We start from the raw sequence: 15,058 nt of genomic DNA on the forward strand, positions 1-15,058 counted from the left end.
TGTCTGGAAGGCTTGCTCCACACTGGTACCTTTCATTGGCAACCCCCTTGGCCTTTCAGGTTTCTTTTTGGAGGGCATCTTCTCCAGGAGGCGATCTTTCTTCAGCCAGTGCAGGCTGCCATGCCTCCTTGGCCCCCGGGGGATCACACTATGGTTACAGAAACTGCACTGTATTAGCAGTCTGCCAGGCAGTACATTCTGTGAGAGTAGGAACTGTGTTTTATTCGAGGCTGAATCTCCGGTGTCTAACAACAGTACAGGGACCTAGTAGGTGTTGAGTAGGTATTTCCGCAAGAAAGAGTTCTGAGTATCCATCCTGCAAATGGGTAGGATGGAAAGAGAAGCGATAGGACTGGAGCCAGTGGAGTGGGTGGGTGGCCAGGGAGTCAGAAGAGGGCTGGATGCAGAGTCCTGAGGGCACCCCAACATTTTAGGGCTTTGGGTTTTGAGGAGCCCTCAGGAGAAGGCGATGGCACCCCACTCCAGTACTCTTGCCTGGAAAATCCCATGGACGATGAGCCTGGTAGGCTACAGTCCATGGGGTCGTGAAGGATCGGACACGACTGAGCAACTTCACTTTCACTTTTCCTTTCATGCACTGGAGGAAATGGCAACCCACTCCAGTGTGCTCGCCTGGAGAATCCCAGGGACGGGGGAACCTAGTGGGCTGCCGTCTATGGGGTCGCACAGAGTCGGACACGATTGAAGCGACTTAGAAGCAGCAGCAGCAGCAGCAGCAAGAAGACTAGGAAGGAGTGGCTAGAGAGATCAGAGGAACCAGCATCCCAGAGACCAAGGAGTTTGCAGAGGCAGGGGAGGTGGTCCATAGTGCCAAGGTGGACCCACCCCTTCTACCTCTCCTCAGCGCGAGGGCGTGTGTGTGTGTGTGTGTGCGCGCGCGCGAGCTCGCTCGCGTGTCTGTGGTGGTGGTGTGGGGGACAGTCGGGATCATCTGTGTCCCTAGAGTCCCGTGTAGCTGGAGCTCTCTTCAAAAGGCCTTGGAGTAAGAGAGCCTGGGGAAGGGAGGAGTGAGAAGGAAATCGTGACTCTTCTGGGTTCTAGTTCTGGCTGTACCGCCGCCGGTCCGGGTGAGCCTGGGAGTCCCTTTCTCTCCCGGCCTCAGTCTCCCAGTGGATACCCGGCGGACGCTGCGCGCCCAGGCAGGAGCTGGCCAAGGCCGGCGGAGGCAGGGCCCTGGTGGGAGCGGGACCGCCCACTGCGGCGGGCCGGGACCTCCGGGGCCCGCGGAGGCGGCGCGCAGGGCTCCTCCCCCGGGGCGGGGGTCGCGGCGCCGGCAGCTGGCAGCCCCGCAGCTGCAGCCTCAGCACCTGCCGCGGCCAGACGGCGCGGGCGGGCGCGGCCCGGCCGTGCGCCCCCCTCCTCCGGCTGCAGCCGCGGCGCGGGAGGCGGAGCCCGAGCCGATCCCGAGCCGAGCCGCTGGCCGAGCCTTGCCCGCGTCCGTGCCGCCGCCGGGCGGGGCCGCCCCTAGCCGAGAGCGTCAGCCCGCCAGGTCCGCGTCCGCGCGGGCGGCGCTTCCTTGCAGGTAAGGGCGAGGTCCCGGCGCCGCAAAGTTTTGGGGGGGACTGCAGGTCCCTACGCCCCGGGCCTGCGCCTCCGGGAGCTACAGACTGCCTGCCCCCGCAGCTTCCTCCGCGCCGCCCTCCGCCGTGCGCTCCGCTTGCACCACCGGCCCCTGGTGACCCGCGCCCGCCTCCAGTCCTAGAGCCCCCACTCCTGGCGAGGGGCGCGCGTCCCGGTCTCGCTCAGGGCCTGCGGTGTTTAAATCTTTACACAGTATCAATGTATTGCTTAAGTTTTCGAGATCTGCATGGCATAGTGCAAAAGAGCGGCAAACCGGGCGACCTGAGTTCAAGTGCGCCCACGGCCAGCGGCCAACTTTCTGAGTGACCGCAGACCAACTCGCCCTACCCCGTCTCTACGGCCACACCTGGACCGGGAGGGGTTTGCCAGGGGCGATCACCTGAAGCGTCCTGCCTTATTGCCACCTAGTGAGTCGCGGGGCACCCCTGAGTGTCTCAGTTCCACAGCTCCTTGGGGGTGTAGAGAAATGTTGGGACCTTACAGAAGTCAATCTCAGGGGTCAAGTTGCTAACCTGCAGCAGCTCTGGCTGAGCTTTAGGAGGAGTGTTGAGTCAGCCTTTGGAAATAGCGGATGCTCCCAGGGCGGGGAGCCAGGGGGCCCCTGGCTTCTGGTGGCTGCTCTGCCATTCACTGACTATGTGGCCTTGGGCAAGTACCCCCTACCAGTTTTGCCACCCATAAAAAGGTGGGGGCGGGTGTTGAGTTCACTAGCTGATCGTTGAGATTCTTCGGCTATAAACCTGATGAAGTGAAATCTCCTGGTCTCTGTATTTGGGGAGGGACTATTTCACCAGGAATCCACACAGCACTTGCAAATAGGCGTTTAGGAAATAAAGGAGACATTGGCAGTTTGTTTCGAGTCCTGAAATAGACATGGTAAGGATTGGTGAATGCTCACCTTTCCTCCTTCAGAGCTTTGGACCATCATAAAATATTTAAGGGCATAATGATTTGTTTTCAAAGTGGCTTGCAGATCAGGAAGCATTTCTGTTTGTGAGTCGGTTATTTTAGTAAAAACCTCAAAGAGTTGTGTGGGGAAAAAATAATTCACTGATCTAAGGGTCCTAACATAGAGGCCAGCATCTCCTAGTTTCTAGTCTAAAGCCACAGACTGAGATGTTTTCCAATCAAGACAATTTGAAATCACTTATAGACCAGATATCCTTTGGTGGATGTTCAACATAGCTGTGATTGGAGAGGCCAACAGTTAGGCAAGTGCCTATTTTCCAGGACAAGTGAGTTCTGGTGCATCCACAGCAGAACAAACTCAAGGTGGCTAACTGTGACATCCTAGCAGTTGAACTTTGTCCTTTGCCCAGTCTCTTACCAACACCACCCACCCCCCATCTCCTGCTTGTGCTGCAATTAGTGACTCCCCAGTGTGTGGGTGAAATCCATTACTATGAAAGGATTCTTATGGAAGTGATTTTATTATTTGATTTCCTTCCTAGACTTCCCGGTTTTAAGTTTCAAGCTTTATGAAATCAGAGGACTAATGAGAGTGTGTTTTGGGACTGGAGCAGGAAAATGGCAGAATTGTGGCACATAAATCATAAATTTGCCTTTCCTGAACAATACTCTGTAATTGAAGCTAATTTGTTCAGAGCCTTCGATCTCTCAGATGCCTTCCAGTGCCACCAGTCTTTCCCCTCTTCATTTTTCAGTGGTTCAGCAAGAACTTTCTCAACTCATTCTGGAGGAAACAAAGAGGTAAAATACTGATGGGCTCTACCCTCAAGGAGCTCAGATTTTAGTGAGAAATAAAGAGAAATAGCACAGGGCATTCTGGGAGCTAAACCGTGGGACCTCTGGGAATGCCATGGGGAGTGAATTCTAACTGGGGAGACTGGGGACATGCGCACCATGGAAAGTGGAAGGAAGAAGAGGATTCAACAGGTGGTGAAAAGTGGAAAGACCACTTTAGATCACAGCACTAGAATGAGCAAAGATACACAGGTAGGAAAGCAGAGGGCCCAGACGAAGAACAGCAAGTCTGGTGGAAGCACAAGAGAGGGCAGAATGCCTCAGAGCAGAGGACAGTGGAAAGTGATTCAGAAGGCACTGACCCTGGGCTGGGATCCACAATGGTCTGGGGATGTTGGACCTCTGAGCCTCACTTTTCTCCTTTTTCAAAGGGGAATAATAATAATTCCAGACTCACAGGGTTAAATGAGGTCTTGTGTGTAAAAGTGTCTAACAGAGTGTTTGCATACAATGAGTGTTTGATAAGTTAGTTCCTTTTAATAGCAGATTCATAGGCAAGTTCCCTAAATGTTGGAGTATGTAAATAGTACTTTTGTTTTAGCAATCTGTATTGTGTTAGAGGGCTTCCCTAATAGCTCAGTTGGTAAAGAATCCGCCTGCAATGCAGGAGACCTGGGTTCGTTCTGTGGGTTGGGAAGATCCCTTGGAGAAGGGAAAAGCTACCCACTCCAGTATCCCGGCATGGAGAATTCCACGAACTGTATAATTCCTGGGGTTGCAAAGAGTTGGACATGACTGAGAGACTTTCACTTTCACTTTTCGTTGTGTTAGAACCCCTCCACCAGGATGGAGTTCCTATGACAGTGTGATTTGTATTCAAGATGCCTCCTGATTGAAGGTGTGGGGGCTTTTTGTTCTTTGGAGGTTGCTTGGACCATAACTGACATCAACAGCAGCCAGTGACCTGCAAGTACTGTTCAGTGGTGGAAGGCTACAGAGGGATAAATTGGAAGATGGAATCTCTGCCTCCCACAAGCTTATCATTAGTGCTCAAGGACCTGGGTTTGGGGGACTTGACTGCCAGACACAGTTATAAATAGATCAGTCTTGTCCATATATACTGGGAACTGGGTGCCTGCTCTCATCTGCCTAGTGTAGGGAGGGGCATTTGTAGTAGCCAAGGAAGAAGAAGAGGACAGGGGGGTAAAGGACAGCATTGCAATACCTGGGTAGCGCCATGTAGCATCCAAAGCACTATCCTTCATTTGCTTATTCAATAGTTATTCATAGAACATTCTCTGTGCCAGAGAATTATTCTAGGTGCCCCAGGAATACACTGGAACAAAAGGCAAGATCCCTGCATTCCTGGAGTATATATTCTAGTTGGACAAACATAATAAACAAACAATACATAAATAAGATAATTGCAGGTGGTGCTAAGGGCTGGGAAGGAAATAAGCAGGGTAATGTGAGAGAAGGTGGGTAGTGGAGTGCTCCATTTGAGGGTGGGCAGGCAAGGCCTGTCTGAGCCATGGAGAGGCAGCGAGAGAGGGAGCCAGTCATGCCTGAAACTGAGAGAGGCAGCCCAGCTCTGGAAGAGGTGGGGTAACTGTAAAGAAGTGTGCAGACTCTGGGGCCACACCGCCTGGAGTCCTGGCCCCCCGACAACTAAATATATTCCACGGTCAGGTTATATATAGTCTTCTGGGTTTCTTCATCTATAAACTGGGGGTAATAATCCTACTTGATAGGGTTGCTTTGAGGATTACATGTGTTGTTATATTAGAATAGAGCCAGGGATGTAGCAAGCTTCCAGGCAGAGGGAACAGCAGATGCAGAGGCCTGGAGGTCTGAAGGAACTTGGTGGGTTCTAGGCCTAGATGGGCTGTCTGGACAGATGTCATCTTCACTGTTATTAAGGAGACTCTGGAGCAGGTTGTCTGCCCCTTGAATGTAAAACTATGTTTTTGGAGTTTTGGAAAGAGACACATCCAGCTAACCACCCTCTCACCTTCAGGACTGGGCCCCGGGGGTGTGGTGAGCTGCTGTTTCTGCTTTGGGATGTCTCACTGTAGACCCAGTTCTGCAGGTAAGGTGGAAGCTGGTCTGAGAGAACTGGCCACAATGAACTACAGAGGCTGGAGCCCTCAGGCATCCACGAGTCAGTCTGCTTTGGTGGACACAGTTCAAGTTCATTAAAGCTGTTGACAGTTCACTTAAAAAAAAAAACAAAAACCTTGTCTCTGCATCCCTTCCCTGTAGGCTCCTCTTTTCCTCTCTGTCCCTCCTTCACTTCTCTTTTCCCTTATCTCCTCTCTCTCTCTGCAACTCTGTAGAGTAATGCCCATGGAGGTACCTAGGGCACCCCCATAGATGTGCCCAGGGGAAGCTTGACTGGGGCTGAGCCCGTGGTGGCATCAAAGCTAGCCTTGCCTGCCTGCTGTGGGATCCCCGATGGCCAGCATTCCCCTCCCCCTCCAAGCCGGGAGCCGCACAGCAGGGGAGAATGATCATCTTGTTCCCTTGATCCCTCCGTCCTTAAATCTAATCACTCATCAAGTGATTTTTTTACTTCTAAAGTCTCTCTCAAACACATCCTCCTCCTTCCACTCTCTCTCTGAGTGTCAAACTTGTTTCTTCTAACATGTGGTCCAGAGGCCTTCAGTGGGTCCCTTGTATATGGGGAATGAAGTCCAGGGACCTCAGCCTAGCAGACACGATGGGCTGTCTTCATCCTGCCTCAGTCCCTCTTCTCCTTCACCCTGTCCTCCATGCATAATCCCTACCCCCCGCACCCAGGGCTAGGCTTTGCTCATCCATCCATATGGCCCCTCTGCCTAGCATTCACCTCAGCCCTGGTGGTCTTGCCCTCGCCTGAAGGCCCAGCTCAAATCTGATTTGTCCTGGGAATTGTCTTCCTTATCCCCTTGTCCCAGGCAGGATCTTCATCTTCACCTGACCTCCCTTCTGCAGTTGGTACCTCTTATGAAGCAGCATCACTGTCAACCTTGAAGGATTCTGTGTGTGGCCACTTGTGTATTTGGCCATGGCCTTGAGAAGTCCTTGGGAGGGTGGGCATAACCCCCCTCTTACCTCTACCCCACAGCCCTTCTCACAGAGCCCAGCCCTAGTGATGACTTTGCCATACTGGAGTAACAGAAACTGGTGATTTTATGAGTTCTGAAATGGTTTGAATCAGGCCAGAAACATGATGCTAATGCACAGGGGGTGTGGTCCTCAGCTAAATTCCCTTGTGACATTCAGATGCCTCGAAATGTAGGCCCTTCATTTGGTGAAGACTTGATGTAACCTCAGAGATGAGTCTGAGTTTAGCTTATTCAGTATGGCCTATATTATTAAATGGGCCTCCCTGGTAGCTTATTGGTAAAGAATCTACCTTCAATGCAGGAGATGCAGGTTCAATCCCTAAGTTGGGAAGATCCCCTGGAGAAGGAAATGGCAACCTGTTCCAGTTTTCTTACCTGGGAAATCCCATGGACAGAGGAACCTGGCAGGCTACAGTCTACCGGTCACAAGCACATAAGTGTCAGACACAACTTAGTGACTAAACAACCCATTTTAATAAATATGCTATGTAAAATTTGAAATTTCAAGTTAGACAGACTTGGTAATAATTGTTCATATTGTAGAAGGATTCTGCCCTATACTCAAAGATTTGATGTGGGAAACTTTCAAATACCAAGCATGCCTGTGTACTTAATACCAATCAGTATATAAAGTTCTGATTTATGCAAAGCTGTTGTAGCTGTACTTCTACGATAGTCCAAGATACACACCAAACTTACCACACATTCATGGAAGCAGGGTAAAACAGTCTTACATTTATTTTGGTAACTACAGATTATATTATGCAGCTCTGCAAATGTAAGGATTTTTTACAAAGTTAACTCTCTGCTTGAAGGACCATGGGCACCCTGATTTAGTGCCTGGCTGATCGATGTGAGGGCAGTAGCGTTATGTTCACTAAAGTGAAACAACATTTTCAGGGACCCACTTGATGTTTGGAGACCTTTTTGCCAGTGGTTAGAAATGGTTCAGGCTTCCAGTCATTTCACAAAGTGGCTGCTAAATGATGTGTGTGCTTAACACTGGTTCTTATGGAAAAAATAAAAAAAAGAAGGAAAAACTCTAATTACAGGCTAGAAATGGTATGGTGGTAAATCTAAAAGTATGAAAGTGTGTTCTTTTGACCTCTCTTGAAGAATGATTGGAGAAGCTCAGCCTTTTCAGCAAAAGCGTAACATGGCAAACTGTCAAAATCCTGAACAGAAAGAGCTTCAGAGGAATTCATCCGGATGCAACAGTGCTTAGTTCTCTGAGACTTAGACTTAAGAGATGACAGATGTGCAGGCAGACGTGAAAGGCTGCACTTCCTGTTCTCTGAGTATCCAGAATGTAGGGTGTAGGCTAGAACTTGTAACATCCAGTGGTAACAATGCCATCCGCTGTCCCTGCCGGGGTCGACATGGTTAAACTTCTGGGCTACTGCTTCGTAGTTCAGTTTATTCCATATATATGATTCAGAAGGGTGCAAGAGGAAAAGCAGTTATCAAAATAAAGATGAGGGTGCCGTTTATTTGTTCTTACGAAAGTAATTCAGTTGGTAGCCGGAGTCTGTGTTCTCTCTGGTTTTCATTGGAGAAGGGCATCAAGCCCAGGCTGTTCAGGGCTCCTCTGGGACTGGTGCACGTGCTGTTGGCCCCTGGCCAACTTACAGGTGATGTCTGTACAGAAGTATATATTTTTCCTCTTCCTTCCTCCTTGGGAACGAGGGACATTTTGAATATAGAAACAGGAAGAATTGATTCTTTTTGGAGCTCATTCCTGGGTAGTGGCAATACTCAGTGCTTCACAAAAGCTGTGTAATAAGTTTTAGTGAGAGCGTTCCCTGTCTGTATGCCGAAAACCTAGATTCACACAGGATATTTTAGCCACAAGGCACAGACCTTCAAACAAAGTTGCCAACCCTGAAGAAGATCAAGTGTAGCCTTTGTTTGGCGCAGGAATTTCCCTAGCACACCCAGCCTCTGCGCACGGACCTGCCTGTCCCTGAGGCATTCCTAGTCCCTTGTCAGTTGGCTCTGATTATTAGAAGGTTCTTCATTATGCTGAACCCAGCTCTTCCTCCAGGCAACAGCTGCCCCATTGGCCTTGATTCTGCTCTTTGAAGCCCTGTACAAAAATCCATTTCTTTTCCCATGACAGCCTTTTTAGCCATTTGGACATTCAAAGACAGGGATAAGTTCCCAGAGTCTTTACTTCTTTAGTCAGAATGCCCCCAGTTTATCCAGTCCCCTGGAAAAGACAGAGCTGAGAACTGGACACAGCTGTGCAGGTGGGGTTCAGGAGCCTCACTTCAGAGTCTGTCCTTGTATTAACATACCTGTGGCCCAGTTGGGCTCCCTGTGAGCCCCTGTTTTTCAGTCACTCAGTCGTGTCCGACTCTTGGTGATTTCATGGACTGCCACATGCTAGGCTTCCCTGTCCTTCACTGTCTCTTGGAGTTTGCTCAGACTCATGTCCATTGATTCCATGATACCATCCAACCATTTCATCCTCTGCTGTCCCCTTATCCTTCTGCCTTCAATCTTACCCAGCATCAGGGTCTTTTCAAATGAGTCAGCTGTTTGCATCAGGAGTTTTAGCTTCAGCATGTGTCTTTCCAATGAGTATTCAGGGTTGGTTTCCTTTAGGATTGACTGGTTTGATCTCCTTGCTGTCCAAGGGACTCTCAAGAGTCTTTTCCAGCACCACAGTTTGAAAGCATCAATTCTTCAGTGCTCAGCCTTCCTTATGGTACAACTCTCACATCAGTACATGACTACTGGAAAAACCATAGCTTTGACTGGATGGACCTTTGTCACCAAAATGATGTCCTGCTTTTTAATACGCTGTCTAGGTTTGTCATACCTTTTCTTCCAAGGAGAAAATGTCTTTAATTTCATGGCTGCAGTCACAGTCCACAGTGATTTTGGAGCCCAAGAAAATAAAGTCTGTCACTGTTTCCATTTTTTTCCCCATCTCTTTGCTGTGAAGTGATGGGACCAGATGCCATGATCTTAGTTTCTTGAATGTTGAGTTTTAAGCCTACTTTTTCACTCTCCTCTTTCACTTTCATCAAGAGGCTCTTTATCCTCTTTCCTTTCTGCCATAGGGTAGTGTCATCTGCTTATCTGAGGTTATTGATATTTCTCCTGCAGTCTTGCTTTCAGCTGTGCTTCATCCAGCCCAGCATTTTGCATGATGTGCTCTGCATATAGTTTGCTATCAGCTGCTTCTTCTGGGCTTTACATGGGCCACTGGGGACTGCATGCACGTTGGTGTCACAGAGACCAGGTGGGCCATGGAGGAGTGTCCCGGATCAGTGGCTGACACAGAGCGGCTCTGGGTGAGTCTGCCCCCTCTCTGTCTGGGACTCAGATCCCTCATCAGTCCCATCACTCCATTACTTTTCTCTGGCTGCTGTGACAAACCCCCACCACTTTGACTTAAAACAACAGGAATCTATTCTCTCAATAGTTGTGGAGACCAGAAGTCTGAAATCAGGGTGTCGGCAGGGCCATACTCCCTCTGGAGGCTCTAAGGAACCATTCTGTCTCTGCTTCTTCCAACTCCTGGTAGCTGCTGGCACTTACTGAGTTGTGGCTGCTTCACTCCAGTTTCTGCTTCCTTAGTCACATTGTCTCCTTCTCTTCCTTCCATCAAATCTCCCTTTGCCTCACTTTTATAGAGACATGCGTGCGTGCTAAGTCATTTCAGTCTTGTCTGATTCTTTGCGACCCTGTACACTGTGGCCCACCAGTCTCCTCTGTCCATGGGATTCTCCAGGCAAGAATACTGGAGTGGGTTGCCATGCCCTACTCCAGGGGATCTTTGCAACCCAGGGATCGAACTCACCTCTCTTATGTCTCCTGTATTGGCAGGCAGTTCTTTACCACTAGTGCCACCTGGAAAGCCCGATAGATTAAAGGCCAACCTGAATAATCCAGGATAAGATCCTTAACTTAATGCAGTGACCCTGTTTCCAAGTCAGCTAACATTTTCAGTTTCTTGGGATTAAAGCGTGAACATTTTTTTTTTTTAGTGGGCCTTTGTCTACTTTTTTTGCTTTTTTTTTAACTCTACTTTTTCTACTTATGTGACTATCCTTCTTCTTCTTCTTTTTGCATTTTTAAGCTGTATTTTATAGATGAAGGAACTAAGTGTCAGGGAAATTGCCTAAGCTAAGACCTCTCCACTAATACGAGGTGGAGCTGGGGTCAAATTCAGTTCTCCTGACACCTCTCATGACTGTTCGTTCTCTCAATTATATTTGGACCCAGCTCTCCAGGTCAGCCTTGAGTCTTCATTCTGCATGTTTCATGTCTCTTCCTTCAGCATCATGGCTGCTACTCTGAGGGTGCTGAGCCTGCTCTAATCCACTCCACCATAGATGTAGGAGGGGCTCACGGATTAGGCTGCCAGGGAAAATGCAGGTGTTTCTAGTCCACCTGTCATCTTTAGGCATGCTCTGGCTGATCAGGGGGAGTTTTTATCAATGTAAAGGAGAAGCTGTGTCTATTAAAATATTCATTACCAGGTCTTAGACTTAGGGGAGATCCCACAATGAACATGCTCTGGGTAGAGAAGGGACATGTAGAGGAAGACTTAATGTCCTTGAATTTCCCCTCTAATTTAGTCCAAGTTTGACTCACTGAACTCGAGGGAAATTATTTATATTGTCAGTGCCCAAGTTCATGTCTCTTTCTATCAGTGATGAGGCAATGGTGCTTTGCAGCGCTAAACGCACATTGCAGTGTGATCTTGCCCTTCAGCTAGCTGAAGTTCACAGTCCTTTAAGTGGGGTCTTCCATCTGCTGCTGGCTAATGAGCTCTCCAAATGCAATGCACAGCAAAATATGCTTCCCTGCCCCTCCAAAAGTGCGTGCACCACTTCGTTTGCACTTGACATTCCAGAGTACCAGAGAGGCCTAGGGCAAGCAGGAGTGTTGGGTCTGTTGAGGCAGGTGGGGGAGCTGAGAAGAAGCAGAGGGAAGGGAGCGGCTGGGAGGACCTGGCACCGAGCAGTGCCAGGCTCTCTGCTTGTGGCCGTCACTGCTGATCTAGGATTACGGCTCACACCTGCCCAGAGCGGCCTCCTGGACCGCTGCTCCACTCAGTTCAATATGCTTTGCTAAGAAAGGCCTGTGTGGGGAAGGGGACAGGAGGGTTCAGGAGGGGAGTGGAGACAGGTGAATCAGATGGCTCTTGCCCAGCCTGGAGGAAGTCAGTGTGGGGCAAAGTGCTGCATGTTACAGAGACTAACAGGAGCCCAGCAGAGGGCTGGCCATGCCTCGGGTGACGGCTGGGAAGGCTTTGAGGAGGGACTGGCATTTGAACTGAGCCCTCAGGGGAAAGGCAGATAGAGCAGTCCACCCAAAGGTGCCCTCAGTTGTGTCCCCACCAGGACCCTAGATTGCCCCCTTCCCGGTCATCCCCCTGGACATGACCTGGATAAACCTCAGGTCTGAAAGGGACCTTCAGTTCAGTTCAGTTCAGTTGCTCAGCCGTGTCCGACTCTTTGTGACCCCACGGACTGCAGCACGCCAGGCCTCCCTGTCCATCACCAACTCCTGGAGTTTACCCAAACTCATGTCCATTTACTTGGTGATGCCATCCAACCATTTCAATGTCCAGTAAAGCAGATATTCCACTTTACGGCTTGGAGCCCTAAGGGCAGAAGAGGGGGAGCATGTCAGAGATTTCTACTCAATTTATTTGCTGGATGTAAAGAACATCAACTTCCCATTTTGACAAGACTTGTTTGGTGTAGCCGCTTGGAAATATCCCCACATCAAAGTGTCCTGCGTTGTCTGGGAGGTCTCTTCCAAGCTAGGAGAGCCCTCCTCCCCAACTCTGTCATCCCTCCTGGATAACACTCCCTGGGATCTGTGGTCATGGGGTGTTTCCATGTAACCTGCCCCACTTGACTGTGAGCTTCTCCCAGTTAGGGACAAGCCTGGTTCAATCTAAAGCCAAAAAGAGGCCTGGTCCTGGGCAGAGGCTTGTCATACAGTGTTGACTGATGAAACCAAGGGCTATGGTTCTGATGACTGCCTTGCTTGCATCTGGCTCCCAGCTGCCCCATTGCTTTTAAGTCATCAGTGCTATCCTCTAAGTTGAGGGCAAATATGGGCCTCTTGTTTCTCTGTCTTATACCTGTTTCTGCAGTGGGTCTAGCCTGTCAGCCAAGTGCTCGTGAAGGGTGGTGCCTGCTCTCTGCCTTTTCAGAGGGTGGGGAGGCTGCAGACCTAACATTCAGCATCTGGAGCTGCTGCCTGTCACCCTGAGATATGGCCAGGGCTACCTGTGACCTCACGCAGTAGCAAGCACCTGGGCTTTGGCCTCAGTCAGACCCAGGTCTACTAGCTGTGTAAACTGAGACACATAATTTACTTGTTTATTTAATTGATTATCTGTGAGTGTTAAACTTATAGAAGACACAGAGAGGACAGGATTGCTGTTTTCTACCTGTATGTGGTTAAATATTCAATAAGAGTCAATTTCCTTTTTATATTATCTGAAGGGCTGTCATGGAGAAGAAAGATAAAGCTTGTTCTCTGTGTTAGAGGCTGTCTAAAACCAAAGTTAGTTATCCCCCAGTTTGTCATCCTTTCTAAGTTCCATCAAACCCCTCAGCCTCCTAATTTCTCAAGTATTGCTAACATCTTTGATTTCTTTCTCTCTTCCACCTGCTAATTACCACCAGCTCTCTGTGTATTTGGAGAAGCTGCTTCCCATGTCTGAGGCTCTGTTTCCTATATGTCTATGTTAGTCACTGAGTCATGTCCGACTCTTTGCAACCCTGTGGACTGTAGACCGCCAGGCTCCTCTGTCCTTGGAATTATCCAGGCAGGAATACTGGAGTGGGTTGCCATTCCCTTCTACTGGGAATCTTCCTGACGCAGGGATCAAACCTGGGTCTCCTGCATTGCAGGTGGATTCTTTACTGAGACACAAGGGAAGCCCATATGTGGACTAGATTATTTCTAGGGTCCTTTCCAGCCCTCCAGTGCCACACAGCCATGGACTTTGAGGAGATATCCCACTTCCAAGGGTAGAGAAGCCCCAGAAAGATGGTAGGAGCTATGAAATTGCATTTAGAATCAAACCCCATACCTGCCAGAGCTGCTCAGAGGGCGCAAATAAACCTTGTACACACCAGGACCCACAGAGACTGACACAAAACTGTGTTTGAGTGTCTCCTGCAGAGGTACAGGTCAGCAGTGGACTGCTGCAGGGGCAGGGCATCTGGGTGCAGTAGACCTGGGTATGGCATAAGCCCTCTTGGAGGAGGTCACCATTAACCCCACCATACAGCTACCAGGGCTTACACAGAACTGGGGAAACAGACTCTTGGAGGGCACAAACAAAACCTTGTGTGCACCAGGACCCAGGAGAAAGGAGCAGTGACCTCACAAGAGACTGACCCAGACTTGCCTGTAAGTGTCCAGGAGTCTCAGGTGGAGGTGTGGGTCAGTGGTGGCCTGCTGCAGGGTTGGGGGCAATGAGTGTAGCAGTGCATGCATGGGACCTTTTGAAGAGTGAAACCATTATCTTCATTGCCTCCACCATAGTTTGGCCTCAGGTCAAACAACAGGGAGGGAACACAGCCCTGCCCATCAACATAAAATTGGATTAAAGATTTATTGAGCATGGTCCCACCCATCAGAACAAGACCCAGTTTCCCCCTCAGTCAGTCTCTCCCATCAGGAAGCTTCCATAAGCCTCTTATCCTTCTCCATCAGAGGGCAGACAGAATGAAAACCACAGTCACAGAAAACTAACCAACCTGATCACATGGACCACAGCCTTGTCTAACTCAATGAAACCTAGAGCCATGCCGTGTAGGGCCACCCAAGACGGACAGGCCATGGTGGAGAGTTCTGACAAAACATCATGCACTGGAGAAGGGAATGGCAAACCATTTCAGTATTCTTGCCTTGAGAACCCCATGAACAGTATGAAAAGGCAAAAAGATAGGACACTGAAAGATGAACTCCCCAGGTCAGTAGGTGCCCAATATGCTACTGGAGATCAGTGGAGAAATAACTCCAGAAAGAATGAAGGGACGGAGAACACCCAGTTGTGGTGATGTGACTGGTGCTGGAGGTAAAGTCTGATGCTGTAAAGAGTGATATTTCATAGGAATCTGGAATGTTAGCTCCATGAATCAAGGCCAATTGGAAGTGGTCAAACAGGAGATGGCAAGAGTGAACATCAACATTTTAGGAATGAGAGAACTAAAATGAACTGGAATGGGTGAATTTAACTCATATGACCATTATATCTACTACTGTGGCCAAGAAACGCTTAGAAGAAATGGAGTAGCCATCATAGTCAACAAAAGAGTCAGAAATGCAGTACTTGGATGCAGTCTCAAAAATGACAGAATGATCTCTGTTCATTTTCAAGGCAGACTATTCAGTATCACAGTAATCCAAGTCCATGCCCCAACTAGTAATGCTGAAGAAGCTGAAGTTGAATGATTCTATGAAGACCTACAAGACCTTCTAGAACTAACACCCAAAAAAGATGTCCTTTTCATTTTAGGGTTCTGGAATGCAAAAGTAGGAAGTCAAGAGATACCTGGAGTAACAGGCAAATTTGGCCTTGGAGTACAAAACGAAGCAGGTCAAAGGCTAATAGAGTTTTGCCAAGACAATACACTGGTCACAGCAAATACCCTCTT

General features: G+C 49.2%; 1 protein-coding gene across 1 annotated transcript in view; it reads left to right on the forward strand.

Moving 5' to 3' along the window:
• The first annotated feature begins 1,316 nt into the window (after positions 1 to 1,316).
• The window catches only part of FRMPD1 (FERM and PDZ domain containing 1), a 108,896-nt gene continuing 95,154 nt past the window's right edge, over positions 1,317 to 15,058 (forward strand). Inside the window, exon 1 of the mRNA XM_061425696.1 lies at positions 1,317 to 1,543. The gene's annotated coding sequence lies outside the window, so the exon portion shown is untranslated. The remainder of the gene's footprint in view (positions 1,544 to 15,058) is intronic.

This window comes from Bos javanicus, chromosome 8, assembly GCF_032452875.1.
Source record: "Bos javanicus breed banteng chromosome 8, ARS-OSU_banteng_1.0, whole genome shotgun sequence".
Taxonomy (NCBI): Eukaryota; Metazoa; Chordata; class Mammalia; order Artiodactyla; family Bovidae; genus Bos; species Bos javanicus.